The 19,275-nt window shown below is 49.2% G+C and overlaps 1 pseudogene; it reads left to right on the forward strand.

The window, feature by feature from the left end:
- Positions 1-1,244: 1,244 nt before the first annotated feature.
- On the forward strand, positions 1,245-11,213 carry LOC128848253 (zinc finger protein 585A-like; annotated as a pseudogene).
- Positions 11,214-19,275: the final 8,062 nt, after the last annotated feature.

Here is a 19,275-nt window from a genome sequence, read left to right on the forward strand (position 1 = left end):
TGAAATTTTACTTTGAATTATATCAATTATGAGTTAAATAATATGGAAGCTCTCTGTAAGTTATAGTCCCGGGTTCCTTACCCTTTCAGCTGCTCTGATAAATTAACATTTTTGTTAGGGGTGGGGGGAAATTTTCATGAAGCCTTTTATAGGGACTAATAATCTTAACATGGCCCATAGAGTGCAATCCTTTGTTCTGGATTTGCCATTCCACAAGTTGAACTGCTCCTTACTACTGTCCAGGCTTCATGAGCCATGGGAGCAAGGGGCAGGCTGGGGTAGGTGCGACCGTGCGGTGCTGCTGGCTGGCCTCCAGCTCACATGATATTCCAGGCAGGACTGAATCTCCATGAGATGAAACTTAAAGAAGAGAATGACCTGCAGTCACTCCCATTCGGTGCTCTAAGAGGAGGATAGCCATGTCTGTCCAGGCACCCCTGATCGACCTCACTGAGGTCTGCCAGCTGAGCGGGGCTGAGCGGGACCTCGGCTGGCAGGAGCCGGCAGACGGAGCCCCAGACCAGCAGTGGGCTGAGCCGCTTACGCCGCTGCTGGTCTGGGGCTCCGTCCGCCGGCCCTGCTCAGCCCACTGCCTGCCTGGGGTTCCGATCATCCAGGCAGGCAGTGGGCTGAGCAGGTCAGGTGGACGGGACCCCAGAAAAAAGGCGCAAAACGATTGTCTACCGTTGCTTTCACAGAGGGAGGTGGTGGGGGGGGGCTGACGACATGTACCCAGAACCACCCGCAACAAAGTTTTTGCCCCATCAGGTATTGGGAGCTCAACCCAGAATTCCAATGGGCGCCGGAGACTTGGGGAACTGTGGGATAGCTACGCACAGTGCAACGCTCCGAAAGTCGACGCTAGCCTCGGTACTGTGGACGCACTCCGCCGACTTAATGGTCTTAATGGTCTTAAGTGGGGACACACACAATCGACTCTATCAAATCGATTTCTAAAAAATCGACATATTAAATCAACCTAATTTCGTAGTGTAGACATACCCTCAGTGGGTTTAGTCCTGGTGGGAGGGGCTGGGTCTGCCCTGCAATAAAGTAACCAAGTGTTTTTGCAGCCTGGCAGAATCTAGAATCTGGCTTCAGGTAAAGAGCCTGGGGAAAACTGGGGTGTAAAATGGACTAAAACGTTTTCTGATACCTGCCCACTGGCCCTTCTTGCCTTGACAGGCTGCAGAATGACATCCACATCTTGCTCCAGATCCTCCCAGGGGACAGGAAGAGACATGGCTGCTGCAGTGGTGCTGGCTCAGGTAAGTGATTGGCAGGGAGCCGGTGGGGAGAGTGGAGTTGGTCAGGACGTGGGGGAGGGACAGGAAATACAGAAGGAAAGTTGAATGGGAAATGAAAAACCTCTGTTGTGTCCTTTGCTCTTTACACAACAAGCACAATATGGAGACGCCACATGGGCACAGCTAGGTCCCAAATAACCGTGTTTAGTAACTACACAGACATGCAAGGCCCAGCCACATATTTACACTACTGCTTAGATTAGTCCTTGGCAGCTTCTAAACCATAGAACATAGTGAGCCACCTGACAGCTCACAAAACGCTTAAAGGGATGTAATGGGGTTTTATGGATTGCTTGGTCTTTAAGGGCAGCTAATCATCAACGGGAGCCCTTACCGTGTCCCTCTGCTTCGGCCACAGTGGCTTTCAACCACCTGGGTTCTCAGCTACTAGCTAGTAGTGCCCCCACCTGACTGTTTAAGGGAGCCAGGAACCCTACCCGACCTCCCTATGCAGTTTCAGCTATCCCTGACCCAGTCCTTACCCCCAGGACTAGCCTGATGCCTCCATACATACCTTCCGTAATGGATGAACCTGTGACGTTGTGCAGTCTATATGGTTTTATAAAAATATAAGTGAATATAATGTAACTGGGATATGCTTCATGCAAAAGATCTCTTGTAAGGCATCATTACAAAGCTCATAATCTACTGAGTGTGATCATCCTATTTGTAGAAATGTACCACTCTTGTATCTAAAACTAGAAATATAAAACATAACTCTGAGGGCCTATTGTAATTATGTAAAGTGTGTCAAGTATCAGGGGGTAGCCGTGTTAGTCTGTATCTACAAAAACAACAAGGAGTCTGGTGGCACCTTAAAGACTAACAGATTTATTTGGGCATGAGCTTTCGTGAGTAAAAACCTCACTTCTTCGGATGCATAGAGTGAAAGTTACAGATGCATCTGTAACTTTCACTCTATGCATCCGAAGAAGTGAGGTTTTTACTCACGAAAGCTCATGCCCAAATAAATTTGTTAGTCTTTAAGGTGCCACCAGATTCCTTGTTGTTTATGTAAAGTGTGGGCCATTAAGGATGGTTTGGAATCTTGATGACTCCCATTGTCTGCAGATGGCTGTATTTACCTGTAAGTCTTCCTGTACATGTGTGTGCTGGCAAGTGAGTAATGAAGTCTTGCAGTGACATGTGATCATGTCACCTGAACTGAAATCCATCTTTAACCTGGTGCTTTTCCAGTGAGGGGGGGTGGAAACCCAGAGGGACAAAGGGTTCCCGCCTTATGCAAAAGATATATAAAGGGGTGGAAGAGAACAAGGGGGAAGAGGAGCCATCATGAAAAGTCCCCTAGCTATCACCTGAGCTGGAACAAGAGCTGTACCAGGGGAAAGAATTGTGCCCAGGCCTGGAAGGTGTCCAGTCTGAGAAAAAACTTACTGAAGCATCTCTGAGGGTGAGATTATCAGTATTTAGTTTGATTAGACATAGATTTGCGCATTTTATTTTATTTTGCTTGGTGATTTACTTTGTTCTGTCTGTTACTACTTGGAACCACTTAAATCCTACTGTCTGTATTTAATAAAATCACTTTTTATTTAGTAATTTACTCAGAGTATGTATTAATACCTGGGGGAGCAAACAACTGTGCATATCTCTCTATCAGTGTTATAGAGGGCGAACAATTTCTGGGTTTGCCCTGCATAAGCTTTATGCAGGGTAAAATGGATTTATTTGGGTTTAGACCCCATTGGGAGTTGGGCATCTGAGTGCTAAAGACAAGCACACGTCAGTGAGCTGTTTTCAGGTAAACTTGCAGCTTTGGGGCAAGTAATTTAGACCCTGGGTCCGTGCTGGCACCAGACGGGAGTGTCTGGCTCAGCAAGACAGGGTGCTGGAGTCCTGAGCTGGCAGGGAAAACAGAAGCAGGGGTAGTCTTTTGCACATCGGGTGGCACATCGGGTGGCAGCTCCCAGGGGGGTTTCTGTGATCCAACCCGTCACAGAACCAACAATCAATGTACACGTTATTTAGAAGGGGAAATATACAGGAAGCCTATAAAGGGAAGGGAAAGATGGACTTGAAGTAGATACATCAGTAACATCATACAACTCGCAAGTAACACAACCCTTAGAGTAGATTGCCTTGGATTGACGAGTGCAGTTTATTCCACACTAGTGGGCTCCATAAGGTGGAGAGAGAGGGGTGCTCCGTGTGGAGGTGGAGGGGAAAAAGGGGGGTGCTCCGTGGGAGGGGGAGAAGTATGGACGTTGGTGGGGGGCAACAAAGGATACTGCCAGAGCCGCCGAGCCTGCCTCACCTCACGCCGGGGGAAAGTCACACTCACAAGTGAGTTCCTTGCCCCACCCCTACTCCCTCCCCTTCCCAGACACCCCAGCAGCCAATCCCCTCCCTCAGACTGTGGTGCATTTGGCTCTCTCTAGGACCCAGCAGCCCTGCTCTTACATGCTCCACTGCTTCCCCAGAGTGGTGCTCCCAGGCAGAGTGGTGCCCTAAGCGGCTGCCTATGGCTAAGGACGGCCCTGGCCAGAAATGGTGGCCATTTTGAATAAGGGCAGTTTGACTCTACCCCACTGAAAGTAACGGGAGGTGGTAGCCATGTAGAACAAGGGAGAATGTGTGAGTTCTGTGTCAGGAATCATGTGAAATGTCCAAAAATCCCAACTAAATATTGTGAGACTCATGATAAAATCACCGGAGGTGGCAGCTCTTGGCATCACAGTTTCACCATAAAATTAGTGTGTTTTTAATGACAGCTTTGAGAAATTTCCCCTTCCCCAGGGAAAATTTCCTGCTCTCTGTGGGGTGGGGGTGAGGGATTTGGCAGCTTTCCCTGTGACTGAGCTGGTGGGATTGTGGCTGGGGCAGCAGGTTCTGAGGGGGGGACTCTGGCTGTTTCAGGGGCTGGTGACCTTTGAGGAGGTGGCTGTGTATTTTACTGAAGAGCAATGGGCTCTGCTGGACCCCAGTCAGAGAGCCCTCTACAGGGACATCATGCAGCAGAACTATGAGAATGTGACCTCGCTGGGTAAGGATTCCTGTCCCCTCGGGTATTAGAAGGAGTCGGGGTCTCTGAAGCATCCGGGTCGGCTTCTGCTCAGGTTCTTCCCCGGTCCCTTAGATTTCAGGAGGATCAGCCCCAGAAACCATGTGAGAGAGACTGTTCCCTTCTGATACCCCTCCCAGGGGAGAGGAGATTCAGAGACACAGTGGAGAAGCTCATCCCCAGAACTTCCAAGGGAGAGGATGGGATGTGTGTAGCACTCTGTGTTTCTAAACACGGGCTCACACACAGAGAGATGTCTCCTCTCCATCCTTTCCCAGGACTATCTCCATGGCTGGAAAGGGCTGTGGTCTCAGCAGGGCTAGGAAGGAGTAAGAGGTTGCACAACTGTGTTGTGCCAAAGTCATAAAAAACCCCACTGTGTGGACATTGCTGAACCTCCTGCAGGGGGAGCTGTACTCCTCCCAAGAACCATCTGACCTCCCCACAGTGTCTTCAGGAACATCTGTTTGGTTTATGAAGCTCTGGTTGATGAAGGCAGCTGTGTTGATATAGTATACTTGGATTTCTTCAGGGCATTTGACTTGGTACCACATGGCATTTTGATTTTAAAAGCTTGTCTTATATGGAATAAACAAGATCACACAGTAGATGTATTCGCAACTGGCTCGTTTACGAATCTCAAAATGTTTTTGTTAATGGGGAGAAGTCAATGAGCAGGGCTGTTTCTAGTGGGTGCTCTAGGGATCAGTTCTTGGTCCAGCACTACTTAATATTTTCATCAACAATCTTCATGATGATGTAAAATCTTTGCTGGTCAGGTTTGCGGACGACACAAAGATTAGTGGGGTATCAATAATGAAGACAGGTTATTGTTACCGAGTGATCTGAATTTCCTGCTTAAATGGTCATAATCCAATAAAATGTGTTTAGTACCTGTACAGCCAAATGCAAGTTAATATATCTGAGAAAACAAGAATTCAGATTGTATCTACAGCATGAAGGATTCTGGGCTTGGCTACACTACAGAGGCTAGAGCAGCATAGCTACTACACTGTAGCTGCACTGGCATAACCCCATAGATGTAGCCAAATCTGACCTTCTGAAATAAAAAATCATAGTTGATGACCTGGGTTTCATTATCTTTCCTTTTAATTTAAACTGATTCAACCTGTGACTATAGCCAAGGTTATTTCCTACGACCACCTCGTCTATGATGTCCTCACTACTTACTAAAACCAAGTCTAAAATTGCATCAACTCTGTTGTTTTGGTGACCATTTGATGAAGAAACTGTCGACAATGTAGATAATCATGCAGCGCTGTGGCAAAAAGGACTCATGCGATCCTTGGGTGTATAAAAAGGGGAGTATCCGGCAGAAGCGAGAAAGAGATCGTGCCTGTATATGCAGCATTGGTGAGACCACTGCTGGAATACTGCCTCCAGTTCTGGTGTCCACACTTCAAAAAGGATGTGGGAACATTGGAGAGAGTTCAAAGGAGGGACACAACAACGACCCTGGGGCTGGAAGACAGGCCTTTCCATTGGAGGAGCTCAGCGTATCCAGCTTATTGAAGAGAAGGTTGAGAGGGGACTTGATCAGTGTGTATAGGTACTTACACATGGAAAATAGATTTTATAATGGGGGGTGGAGGAGGGCTTTTAAGCCTTGCTCAGGAAGGAATAACTTGAAGCAGTGGCTGGAAGCTGAAGTTACACAAATTCTTCCTTGAAATAAGATGCAATTTCCCAGCAGTGAGGCTAATTAAACATTGACACCATCTTACCAAGGGGGGTAGTGGACTCATCATTGCTTTGAGTCTTTAAAGTGAAATTAGTTCTCTCTTTTAAAAAATATGCTTTAATCCAGTTTCTGGGGGATGTTTTGTGGCCTGGGCAGAGGCAGGGTAGATGGTTGTAATGGAACTCAGTGTCCCACCCCTCCACTCCCCGCAACCTCAGTGCCGCCCTCACCTGAGTCCCCAACCTCTCTTCCCTCCCCAATCATCAACCCCATTTATACCCCTCTTCCCTTATTCCCCCACTCCTCTGCCCCCTGGTATCTCTTCCCTCCCAGGAGGCATTCACATGTGTTTCTCCCTACCCCCAAAGATTTTGATTACATTCTCCCCAAAATGAAATTGTCACCCATGATTCACAAATTGTAGCAACCTCTGGCCACTCAGTCCAAAACTTATTTTGTCTTAGATGGGGGCTTATGATTAACTTATCCTTAGTTATACTAATTGAAGGGTGAATTCATAGCGATCAGTCTCAGCGAGGTCTGTGATTCATCCAGTCACTAGTACCTCTCAGTTCAACATTACAAGGCAGCAGAAGGACATTTTTGAGAGGACCTGTAACTCGAGAACCCCTCAAAAGACCCCCAATTTGGGCCACTAATGCTACCCAACATCCCAAAGAGGCACACAAAATGCAAAATGATCTGAGTAACCATTCAGTTTTTAGAGCACTTACAAGAGTTGAGCTTTAAAGCCTATAAAATGGCAGGAATGGAAACCCGTTAGCTATTTTTCTGTACTGGTGCATGCGTACTGTAAAAAATGCACATTTTCTTAAATCACATTCTCAGTCTGCATCCCCAAAAGATTTAGGGGGTGCCATGCACTATTTTGGGTAAAACTCAACAGATTGCGATCATTCTGCCCTGCATCACTTCAATAGTTTGATCTCTAGCCCTATGCAAAAAGATAAATAAATAAATAAATGTAGAAACTCTTTTTAAAAATGGCTATTTTTCTCAGGCCTTATATCTCTTGCACCTCTAGCTCAAATGACCCAAGTTTGGGTCACTAACTGCACCCAACACCCTCCAAAACCCTGCACCAAATTTTAAAGGAGTCTGACAAAGGATGTCAATTTTAGAGGACTTAGAAAAGTCAACCTTTTAACAGAAGTCGTCATTCAACCGTCACTATAGTGGCACTGCCATGCCAGTACAATTTCCTGGTTTTTCAGAAGTTTGAGTTTGAAATACTTTAACTCTGTATTTCCTGGGTTTTTGGAGGTTTGGTTCTCACAGAATTTATTAAAGGTTATTTTGTTTGTTTTGTCATTGAATAATTATTATAATCATTTTTTGTGGCTTCGGTTGGTCATTTATAGTGGTCAGGAACTGGGCCGGCTCCAGGCACCAGCAAAGAAAGCAGGTGCTTGGGGTGGTCAATGGAGAAGGGTGGCACGTCCGGGTCCTCGGCTGCAATTCGTTGGCGGGTCCCTCACTCCCTCTCGGAGGGAAGGACTCGCCGCCGAATTGCTGCCGAAGAATGAAGCCGGTAGAGCTGCCGCAGAAGTGCTGCCGTGCCGGTAGAGCTGCCGCAGAAGTGCCACCGATCGCGGCATTTTTTTTTTTTTTTTTGCTTCGCTGCTTGGAGCGGTAAAAAAGCTGGAGCTGGCCCTGGTCAGGAAAGAATATTTTTCCCCAATGTACAAATGGCTAGTTGTGTTCTAGGATGGGGTCTTTGTTTGTATGTTTTCCTCCTCTGAAGCATAAGAGATTGGCCACAGTTGAAGACAGGACACCAGATGGGGTGGACCAGTACTTCGAGGTGGTACAGAAAACCCTCTTTCTAGATTCTTGGCTGGTGTGTCTTACTCACATGCTCAGGGTCAAACGGGTCACCTGATTTGGGATTAGGAATCAATTTTCCTGCAGCTCCAAATGGCTGGAACCTTGGTGTGGGAGGGGGTTAGATTTCCTGAGTCTGCAGCATTGGGTCTGGCTCACCTGCTGGGATCATCTGAGCATAACTTACCAAATCAATTCCCTACCAGTGCAGGGGCCTCAGACATTAGTAGCATGTTGGTCTCTCCTGTTCTCTCCCTGTGCCACACAGTTTACTCTCCTGGGGACTGAAATGTTTTCAACTAAAGTCTCTGGGCTTAATATAGGGGGTACCTTGGTGAAAATGAAAGGCCTGTGATACACATTAGGTCAGACTAGATGATCTATTGGTCCCTTCTGCCCTTAAACTCTGTGAAGAATACAAGGGCACCCACTCACCCGGCACATCTGAAAACAGCTGTGTCTCCGAATAATTGCAAAATCCTGGTCTCACCTGCTTTCTTTCCCTGGAGCAGGATTTCCAATTGCCAAACCCAACATAATATCCCAGTTGGAACGAGGGGAAGAGCCGTGGGTGCCAGATCTCTCCAGCTTTGAGGAAAGGGGCATCCTGAGAAACATCCGCACAGGTGAGCAAGTGATTAAATGGACACAGAAACCACCCAGCATTGGCATAATCAGCTGGGATTCCCACAAAGGGACCATGAGCTCCCCCACTTCTGCTTCATCTCACCCAGGTCAGTATTGTGACTAGCTGGTGTCGTATCCTCATGTCAGATGCAAGTCAGGGCTTCCCAACCATCCTGAATGACACCTAGCAGTAGCTCCCTCCCCACTGGGTGTTCACTTGGGATGTGGAGGCAGAACTGGTCCCCTCCTCTCTCCTTTCTGGGAAGGGTTTTGGGGGGAGGGATTTGGCTCCTGATTTTTCCATCTCCCCAGCAGGTATTTGGTTTATTTCCTGCCATCCCATTCACTTTTTTGAGGTTCCCTTTCCCCTTGGGCACAGGGAATGACTCCTGTCTGGATTATCTCTCTGTCCCAGCAGATGATGGGATAGTGGGTGAGAGCGAGGAGGAGACTCCTCAGCAGGAAGCTCCTGAGCAAGTGGAACAACACGGAAATCTATCAGGAAAAATGGAAGAGGACGTTTCCCAGAGTCCTGAGCAGAGAGAAGCCTGTGACAGACAGCAAGGAAACAACCCAAGGATGAAACTGGGTAAATCCACTTACCAAGTGGGAGGTCTGACGGACCTTAAGGAAACCACAATCCAGCCAAGAGTCTTCAGTAAAGAGGAACCATATGACTGTGCTGAGTGTGGGAGACGTTTCAACCGGAAATCCAACCTTGCTAGACATCAAAGAGTCCACACTGGCGAAAAACCCTATAACTGCCCCAGCTGTGGAAAGTGCTTCAGTCAGATATCAAACCTTATTGTACATCAGAGAATCCATACAGGAGAGAGACCCTATAAATGCCTTGACTGTGAGAAAAGTTTCAAGCACAGTTCAGATCTTGTTTCACACCAGAGAATTCACACAGGGGAGAGACCATATAAATGCCCAGACTGTGGAAAGAGCTTCAAGGAGAGCTCAGTCCTTATTTCACATCACACAATCCATACGGGAGAGAAATCCCATAACTGTCTTGAGTGTGGGAAATATTTTGCTTATTTCTCATCCCTGATTTCACACCGGAGAATCCACACAGGAGAGAGACCCTATACATGCCATGACTGCGGGAAAACCTTCCGTCAGAAAGCGTACTTTATTGTCCATCAGAGAATCCACACAGGAGAGGCACCCTATAGCTGTCCTGAGTGCAGGAAAAGCTTCAAGCAGAGATCAGACCTTAGTGTACATCAGAGAATCCATGTGGCAGAGAGACCCTATAAATGCCCCGACTGTGGGAAACGCTTCAGCCAGAGTTCAAACCTCCTTAAACACCAGAGAGTCCACACGGGAGAGAGACTCTATATGTGCCTGGAGTGTGGGAAACATTTTTCTAATTTCTCATACCTGATTTCACATCGGAGAATCCCCACAGGAGAGAGACCCTATAAGTGCCCCGACTGTGGGAAAAGCTTCAGGCAGAGTTCGGACCTTAGTAAGCATCGGAGACTCCACACAGGAGAGACACCATATAAATGTTCTTTCTGTGGGAAAAGCTTTGCTCTGAGCTCAAACCTGATTTCACACCAGAGAGTCCACACGGGAGAGGCATCCGATAAATGGGCCAACTGTGGGCAAAGCTTCAAGCAGAGCTCGGACGTTATTTCACATAGATGAATTCACATGGCAGAGAGACCTTATAAATGTTTTGCCTGTGGAAAGAGTTTCAGCCAGAGATCAAACCTCACCGTACATCAGAAAATCCACACAACAGCAAGACCCTATATCTGCCCCGAGTGTGGGAAAAGCTGCAAGCGCAGCTCAGAACTAATTTTGCATCAGAGAATCCACATGGGAGAGAAACCCTTTAACTGTTCCGAATGTGGGAAACGTTTCTGTCAGAGATCACACCTTATTAGGCATCAGAGAATTCACACAGGAGAGAGACCTTATAAATGCTCTGTCTGTGGAAAGAGCTTCAGCCAGAGGTCAAACCTCACCGTACATCAGATAATCCACATGGCAGTGAGACCCCATAACTGCCCTGAGTGTGGGAAAAGCTGCAAGCGAGTTCAGACCTCATTTCACATCAGAAAATCCACATGGGAGAGAAACCCCATAACTGCCCTGAGTGTGGAAAAAGCTTCAAGCGGAGGTCAGAACTAATTTCACATCAGAGAATCCACACGGGAGAGAAACCCTTTAAGTGCTCCGAATGTGGGAAAAGTTTCTGTCAGAGATCGCACCTTATTAGGCATCAGAGAATTCACACAGGACAGAAACCCTTTAACTGCTCTGAATGCGGAAAGAACTTTACCCAGAGCTCAGCCCTTATTGTCCATCAGAGAATGCACACCGGAAATAAACCATATACATGTTCTGTCTGTGGGAAAAGCTACAAGGCAAAGGTCTCCCTAATATCCCACCAGAAACTGCACACAAGGTAGAAGGTGTTGGGAGCTCTCCCTGTGGTCTGTGTCCTCTTGAAGCAAAGTGTAAATGTGCTTCATTTGAGCTCTCCCTCAGGGACAATCGGTGTGTGTCCTCTTGAAGCAAAGTGGGGCTCAGCTGACAGCACACATGGGATTTTTCCTGAAATCACTACCCTGTGAGGAATTTTTCTCCTTGTTTCAGGATGGTGGCCATGGGGAGGGTTTCTTGTTTCTGGAAAATCAGATTTCAGATTCATCTTTATTCCTCATTGAAGTTTTTACTTTGATTGGTTTCTGTTTTTTCCAAATAAATTCCTAATAAAATGTTTGTTGCAAATCCACCGTCTTCCAGGGAATCTCAAACATTTCCTCTGTTCTTGAGCTGTACGGATACGGGACAAAGTACCCCAGATTGAGTAAATTCCCCCTCATGAATTCAGTGTTGATAAATCCAAAGTAATGCACATTGGAAAACATAATCCCAACTAAATGAGCTGTTACCACTCAAGAACGAGATCTTGGCGTCATTGTGGATAGGTCTCTGAAAACATCCACTCAGTGTGCAAAAAGTCAAAAAGGCTACCAGAATGTTGAGAATCATTAGGAAAGGGATAGATAACAAGACAGAAAATCTCATAATGCAACTCTATAAATCCAGGGTATGCATACACTCCTTGAATATGGCTTGCAGTTCTGGTCTCCCCATCTCAAAAAAGATATGTTACAAATGGAAAAGGTACAGACTAGGGTAACAGACATGATTAGGGGAATGGAACAGCTTCATATGAGGAGCGGTGAAAAAGACTGGGATTGTTCAGGTTGGATAAGAGACAAATAAGTGGGGGTTATGATAGAGGTCTGTAACATCATGAATGGAGTGGAGAAAGTAAATAAGGAAGTGTTATTTACCCCTTCATATAACACAAGAGCCAGGTGTCACCCAATGAAATTAATAAGCAGCAGGTAAAAACTAACAAAAGGAAGTATTTCTTCATACAACACACAATAAGCCTGTGGAACTCATTGCCTGGTGATGTTGTGAAGAACAAAAGTATAACTTCAAAAAAGAATTAGATAAGCTCATGGAGGATAGGTCTATCAATGGCTATTAGCCAAGATGTTTACGGATGGAACCCCGTGCTCTGGGTGTCCCTAAGCATCTCACTGCCAGAAGCTCTGGGGTTGGACGACAGGATGGATCACTCAAAAATTGCCCTGTTGTTTATTCCCTCTGAAGCAGGAAGCATTCGCCAATGTCAGAAGACAGGACCATGGGCTAGATGGACCATAGGTCTGACTCTGTATAGCCGTTCTTATTCACTACCCCTCAGCAGGAATCTCTCACTCCCCCATCCAGCCCCTTTCACTGATGTGTCTGCCCATCCTGCTTTAAAAGGGATATCTGGCACCTCCATGTCTTTGCTCTTGCAGCTCTAAGTGCCTCTGGGCTCAGTCTCTGGGTCTTCACTTCCCATAGCCTAGGAATTTAATTGGTCGCTCAGAGCTAGAGCAGCTGGTCCCTGGGAGGCTGGATACATGGACACTGCCCATGGGGAGCAGCCATTTCCTTCTGCCCGGCAGCATCTCCAATGTCTGTCCTCTCTCTCTGCTCCATACCCAGCTCACTGAGGAATCAAGTGACTCAGGCAGAATCGTGACATTTCCCCTTGGACACAGAGCAGCTGCAGGGCCCTCATCCTGCCCGGACTCCATCCCAGCCATTCACTTCCCACTGGGTTCCTGGATGCCGCTCCCAGTTTCCTGGTGGTTTCTGTGGCACTGTCTCCCTACTGTGGTAACTGCATCTCTCTCCAGAGGGATAAACCCCCTCTCCCCTATACTCTGTTGTCCCATTCTCAGTCCCAGACCCCAGCTCCATTGCTCTGTGCTGTACCTGGGGCCATTGAACCCCAACATCAGGGCTCTGATCACAACCCCTGCCCTGGACCTAGAGGGGAGTGACCAATTGCAGCCACCAGACAAAACACTCCCACGTGTTTGTTGCTGTCTGAAATTGTCAGCCCAGATATCGCAGTGCGGGTGTTTGAAGCAGCCCTGGGCCATCATCTGAGCTGCAGGGAAACAGAGTATCTTTACGGGGTATCTTTAGTGTATGCTCAGTAATCCTTGCCCCTCCGAATCCAAGCAGCATGAAGATACAGTTCCTCCTTGTTAAGGCTTTTTATTCCCTCCCCCCTTCTGCTCTGAGTTGCAAGTTCAACTGTTGGGAGGAATTCACTCGCATCATGTCTCCTAGTTTGTCTGGTGTCAATGGACTTGCTTTGTCGGGCTGGACATAACCCTTGTTGGAGACTAGTATGTCACGCTAGTTAATATTTCTCTCTTGTGTGGTGGTTTACGCAATTACAGAGGCTCACAATGCACAATGCAAATGCTCTACTATTACCTTACAATATGGGATGCAGATGTTATACGTGAGATTAAGGTATGCAGCACTTACAAGCATTCAAAAAAGTCTAAACACTAAGCACATTTTTATAACTCTACCACCTATTTGACCAGTACTAACACACAGATGAACCAGACTGATTCTGGTTGTTTTTCAGTATCTAAGTGAGGCATAGTGGCCTTGGCATAAAGTGGCACCTGGTTTGCCAATGTCACACCAGGAACCACCTGAGCTCCCCATCTGTTTCGTTTATACAAGGACCCACCCACCCAGCCCATCTGGCAACAGCTCTGTCTCAGGACAACTCTAAAACCCTCATCTCACCTGTTTTCTCACAACCGGTTTTCCAATTCCCAAACTGAACATGGCGAGAACTTCTGGGTTTGAAGGGAAAACAGCTGCCAGATGGAGGGAGAGGAAGAAGGAGAAACCTTGCAATGATCCACTTTCCCCTCCAAACAAACCACCCCAGTCTACGCTAATCAAATCACTCCAGACTTGCTAAATGTTAATTCCACTTCACCCTTGCCCTGAGGATTCCATCTGAGACATGGCCTTCACTTACCCCTCACTAAACCCAGGAGATCAGTCATATGTGCCACCAGACCGCATGACAATCCCCACGCCAAAGTCACACCTTATGCACTTCTGCTGTCACAACCTGCAAAATTCACTGCTGAAAGACAATTGATTCTTCAAGTTCAGATGTCCCTCCTCTCCTCATATCACAGAAACAGCTTTGCCAAGCCATTCTAATCCCTCCACAGCTACCCCTAACACAGTGAAGGCAGTGGGAGTGAATGCAGATAAATACCAGAATTCAGATCTGTGGAGCACTGCACAGTTATGGCATGTTCTCTTAGATCAGGGGTCGGCAACCTACGGCACGCGAGCCAATTTTGAGTGGCCCGCAGCTCCCTGCCGCGGCCCCGGCCCCCAGCCCCACTTAGCCCCCCTGCCCACCGCTCTCCCCTGCGGGGGCAGGAGGCAGAAGCTTGGTTCTGCGGCAGCCAAGCTTCCCCACTCCCCCGCTTCCTCCCCCAGCATGTTGCTTTCCGGCCCCTCCTCCTCTCCGTCCCTGCACCAATCAGCCCTAGCAAGGGGGAGGGGAAAGAGCAGCAGCGTGCACACAGCTCCGTAGAGGACGCAGAGAGAGGTAGGGACGGAGCCTGGGGGAAGGGGGTGGAACAGGGCATATCCCTTCCAGCCCCCTGCCCTGAGCCGCTCAGGGCAGGGGGCTGGGAGCACTCCCACGAACCGAGCACCTCAGCCTTCTGCCCTGCACCCCCCACACCCGCCAGCCCTCTGCCCTGAACCCCCCACCCCAACACACACCCAGCCTTCTGCTCTGCACCCCCACAGCCCCATCTCTCTGCCCTGAACCCCTCACACCCCAACATACACCCAGCCTTCTGCCCTGAACCCCGCATCCCTCTGCCCTGAACCCCCCCACACACTCAGCCTTCTGCCCTGCACCCCCCATACCCCCAGCCTTCTGCCCTGAACCCCCCCACCCCAACACACACCCAGTCTTCTGCCCTGCACCTCCCACATCCCCCCAGCCCTCTGCCCTCAAACTGGAACGGGTGCAGAGAAGGGCGACTAAGATGATCAGAGGAATGGAAAACCTGTCGTATGAAAAGAGATTAGAGGAGCTTGGGTTGTTTAGTCTGACAAAGCGAAGGCTGGGGGGGGATATGATTGCTATGTTTAAATATATCAGAGGGGTTAATACAAGGGAGGGAGAGGAATTATTCCAGTTTAGTACTAATGTGGACACGAGAACGAATGGATACAAACTGGCCGGGGGGAAGTTTAGGCTTGAAATTAGACGAAGGTTTCTGACCATCAGAGGGGTGAAATATTGGAACGGCCTTCCGAGGGAAACGGTGGGGGCGACGGACCTGTCTGGTTTTAAGATTAAGTTGGATGAGTTTATGGAGGGAATGGTTTAATGATAAAACATAGTAGCCAAGGAAAACCAAGCAATGGTACATGAACAGCATAATGGCCAACAAGGGTCAGGCTAGAGACTCTTGCCTATATGCTCGGGGTATTACTGATCGCCATATTTGGGGTCGGGAAGGAATTTTCCTCCAGGGTAGATTGGCTGAGCCTCTGGAGGTTTTTCGCCTTCCTCCGCAGCATGGGGCAGGGATCACTAGCAGGAGGGTCTCAGCCGATTGAAGTCACTAAAACACAGGATTGGGGACTTCAACGGTAGAGTCCAGGGAAGGGTCTTGCGGCCTGCAGCATGCAGGGGGTCAGACCAGATGATCATAATGGTCCCTTCTGACCTTAATGTCTATGAGTCTATGAGTCTGAACCCCCCCACCCCAACACACACACAGCCTTCTGCCCTGCACCCCCACAGACCCATCCCTCTGCCCTGAACCCCTCACACCCCAACACACACCCAGCCTTCTGCCCTTCACCCCCCACACCCCCCACACACCCCCAGCCCTCTGCCCTGAACCCCCCACCCCAACACACATCCAGCCTTCTGCCCTGCACCCCCACAGCCCCATCCCTCTGCTCTGAACCCCCCCAACACACACCCATCCCTCTGCCCTGAACCCCTCACACCCCAACACACACACAGCCTTCTGCCCTGTACCCCCCATACCCCCAGCCTTCTGCCCTGAACCCCTCACACCCCAACACACATCCAGCCTTCTGCCCTGCACCCCCCACACCCCCCAGCCCTCTGCCCTGAACCCCCCACCCCAACACACACCTAGCCTTCTGCCCTGCACCCCCCACCCCCCCAGCCCTCTGCCCTGAACCCCCCACCCCAACACACACCCAGCCTTCTGCCCTGCACCCCCACAGCCCCATCCCTCTGCCCTGTACCCCCCACACTCCAACACATACCCAGCCTTCTGCCCTGCACCCCCCCCAGCCCTCTGTCCTGATCTCTGACCCCCCCACACACCCCAGCCTTCTGCCCTGAACCCCCTCCCCCAGCCCTCTGCCCTGACCCCTGAAACACCCCCCCCCCCAGGTCTGGGCTCCCGGCCGCAGGCCCTGATCAGCCCTCTGCCGGCCTAGGTGAACAGAACTCCAGGCTGGCAGCGAGCTGAGCAGGCTGGTGGCGTAAGATCAGCATTTTAATTTAATTTTAAATGACGCTTCTTAAACATTTTGAAAACCTTGTTTACTTTACATACAATAGTTTAATTATATAATATAGACTTATAGAAAGAGACCTTCTAAAAATGTTAAAATGTATTACCAGCACGTGAAACCTTAAATTACAGTGAATAAATGAAGACTCGGCACACCACTTCTGAAAGGTTGCCGACCCCTGTCTTAGATGTTCCTCCTGTCTACTTATTACAGCACTGTCCTTACTGAACCTTTCCCAGTGGCTTTTGCCAGCTCCAGGAGGCAGAGTTTACATTGCATTGCATGTCTGGCAAGTACTACATCCAAGTATTGCCACTGATATCAATGTCAGGTGTGTCTAGGTAGCAAATTCACAGATCTCTTTGCTTACTAAAAATTACAGTACAAAATTCAGTTTGGGAGGATCTAAATAATATGATAGAACAGTGCATTTTTGAATATTTGGGGGAAGTAAATTCTGCAACAATTAGTGGTGCGTGAAAAAGCACTAATGGCTCGTCTACACAGGCATCTTATACTGGTGTAAGCTAAGGTGCGAGTTTAAGCAGATCTTGTCATATTGGTATGAATCCCTATATGGACACTGCCAGTGTGGTACAGCAGTGGGATTTTTTGGTTTAGCTGATGTCGCTTGGGAAGGGGTTTAACTAAATTGTGGGGGGGAAGCCACTATTATACCAGAATAGGCATTTCCACATGGGGGGTTTCCTGGTATTACTACACCCTTATAACTGGCAACAATTTCCAGTGTAGACAAGCCCGAAGGGGTTGGATACCGAATCAAGTGTCCTCTGGCAGCTCAATACATCATTTCAGACAGAGTAGAGCCGCTGTAGCTGTGCACTGGGCTGCTCTGTGCCTTTAATGTCGCAGCCCTGGATAGGAGATGCTGAGATGAACCTCCCAGCAAGGACCACCAGCCTCTCTGCCATCCACACCCTCTTCTGGCAATCCCTGCAGATGGATCACTCCCTCTGTGGTAACTTTTATCCCCTCTGCCACTGTGTGGCAGCACATCTCCCCAGTTCTGATCCCCAGCTCCCGCTCGATGTTCCTGATTTTGCCAAAATGCCCCTCTCCTTCCTTTTCCTCACCAGTGTCATCCTCCTCTGAACACACTGTGGCCCCTGCACAAGTTCTGCCCATCCCTCTCATCTGATTTGCCCCCTCAAATCCTTTAGCCCAGTGGTTCTCAACCAGGGGTACTCAGAGGTCTTCCAACAGTTATATCATCTACTCTAGATATTTGCCTAGTTTTACAGCAGGCTACATAAAAAGCACTAGTGATGTCAATACAAACTCAAATTTCATACAGACAATGACTTGTTTATATTGCTCTATATACTATATGCCAGGACTTCTCAAACTGTGGGTCAGGACCCCAAAGTGGGTCGTGACCCCTTTTTAATGGGGGCACCAGAGCTGGTGTTAGACTTGCTGGGACCCGGGGCTGAAGGGGAAGCCCAAGCCCCACCATCTGGGGCCAAAGCCCAAGCCCCACCGGCCCAACGCTGAAGTCAAACCCAGAGGGCTGCAGCCCTGGGTGGTAGGGCTCAGGTTACAAGCCCCCCACCGGGGGCTGAAGCCCTTGTACTTTGGCTCCTGCGCCCCAGGGTGGTGGGGCTTGTGTTCCCCCCACCCCCTACACACACACACACACACACAGATGGGGCTCGGATGGGCTCAAGCTGTGGTCCCCCCTCCAGGGGCCATGTAGTAGTTTGTGTTGTCAGAAGGGTGTCGTGGTGCAATGAAGTTTGAGAACCCTGCTATACACTGAACTGTAAGTACAATATTTATATTCCCATCGGTTTATTTTATAATTATAGGGTAAAAACGAGAAAGTCAGCACTTTTTCAGTAAATCTGTCCTATGACACTTATGTATTTTTACATCTGATTTTGTGAGCAAGTCATTTTTAAAAGAGGTGAAACTTGGGGGTACACAAAACAAATCAAGACTCCTGAAAGGGGGACAGTAGTCTGGAAAGGTTGAGAGCCACTGCTTTAGCCCCCTTTTATACCAGGGAGCAGATTCTGATGGCAAGGGAGGGCAGAGGCTTCTTCAGCCCATGTTACTGAGCATGTCTGGATAGTTCAGGCAGCTGGGTAACAGCAAAGTACCAAATCTCCTCCTCCCTCCCCCAACAGAAATAATCTGAAGCAAAACACTCGTCCTTATGCTTCAGCCGAGGAGAGCGATTGGGGAGGTCTCAAGAGGGGATTTGCCCATTTCACACCCTGATTCCCCCAGGCTGTGTCCCTGCCGACAGACTCTGGGCTTTCCTTACAGTCGGTCCCAGGGAGGGCTGCAGCCCGGGTTGTTATCCAGGGGCACAGGAAGCCGGGCTGGGAGCAGCGGCTGAGAGCTGTTGTATCCGGCGCTGGGGCGAGGGAAGGGGGAGAGTTCAAGGTAGGTAGGAGGCGTTAATGATAGTCACAGAGACCACGCAGCTCCTGCATTTGAGTGATCGGTGATCAAGGCAGCGGGAAGAAGCTGCTGCTGCCGCCTCCATTGTGAGCCGGGAACCCGGGCTGAGCCGCTGCCGCTCCCCAGCGGGGTGTGTGCGGGGAGAGACCTGCACTGACCTCCCTTTGCATCCGTTCCTCCCGGTGGGGACTTTCTGCGGGGGCTGGAACCAGCCCCGGGCTCTGCCGACACCAGCCCCGGAGCCGGAGCCTGCAGGTGAGGGGAGAGACCCGGGGAAAGGGCTGGGGCCGGGCAGGAAAGTGACTCCGCACCACCGGCCCCTCCTCGCCCCAGCTCTGCTCCCGGGGCGGGGGTCTGCGAGTGCCTTGGGGACAGTATCAGGGGGGATC

Source organism: Malaclemys terrapin, chromosome 13 (assembly GCF_027887155.1).
Source record: "Malaclemys terrapin pileata isolate rMalTer1 chromosome 13, rMalTer1.hap1, whole genome shotgun sequence".
NCBI classification, from domain to species: domain Eukaryota; kingdom Metazoa; phylum Chordata; order Testudines; family Emydidae; genus Malaclemys; species Malaclemys terrapin.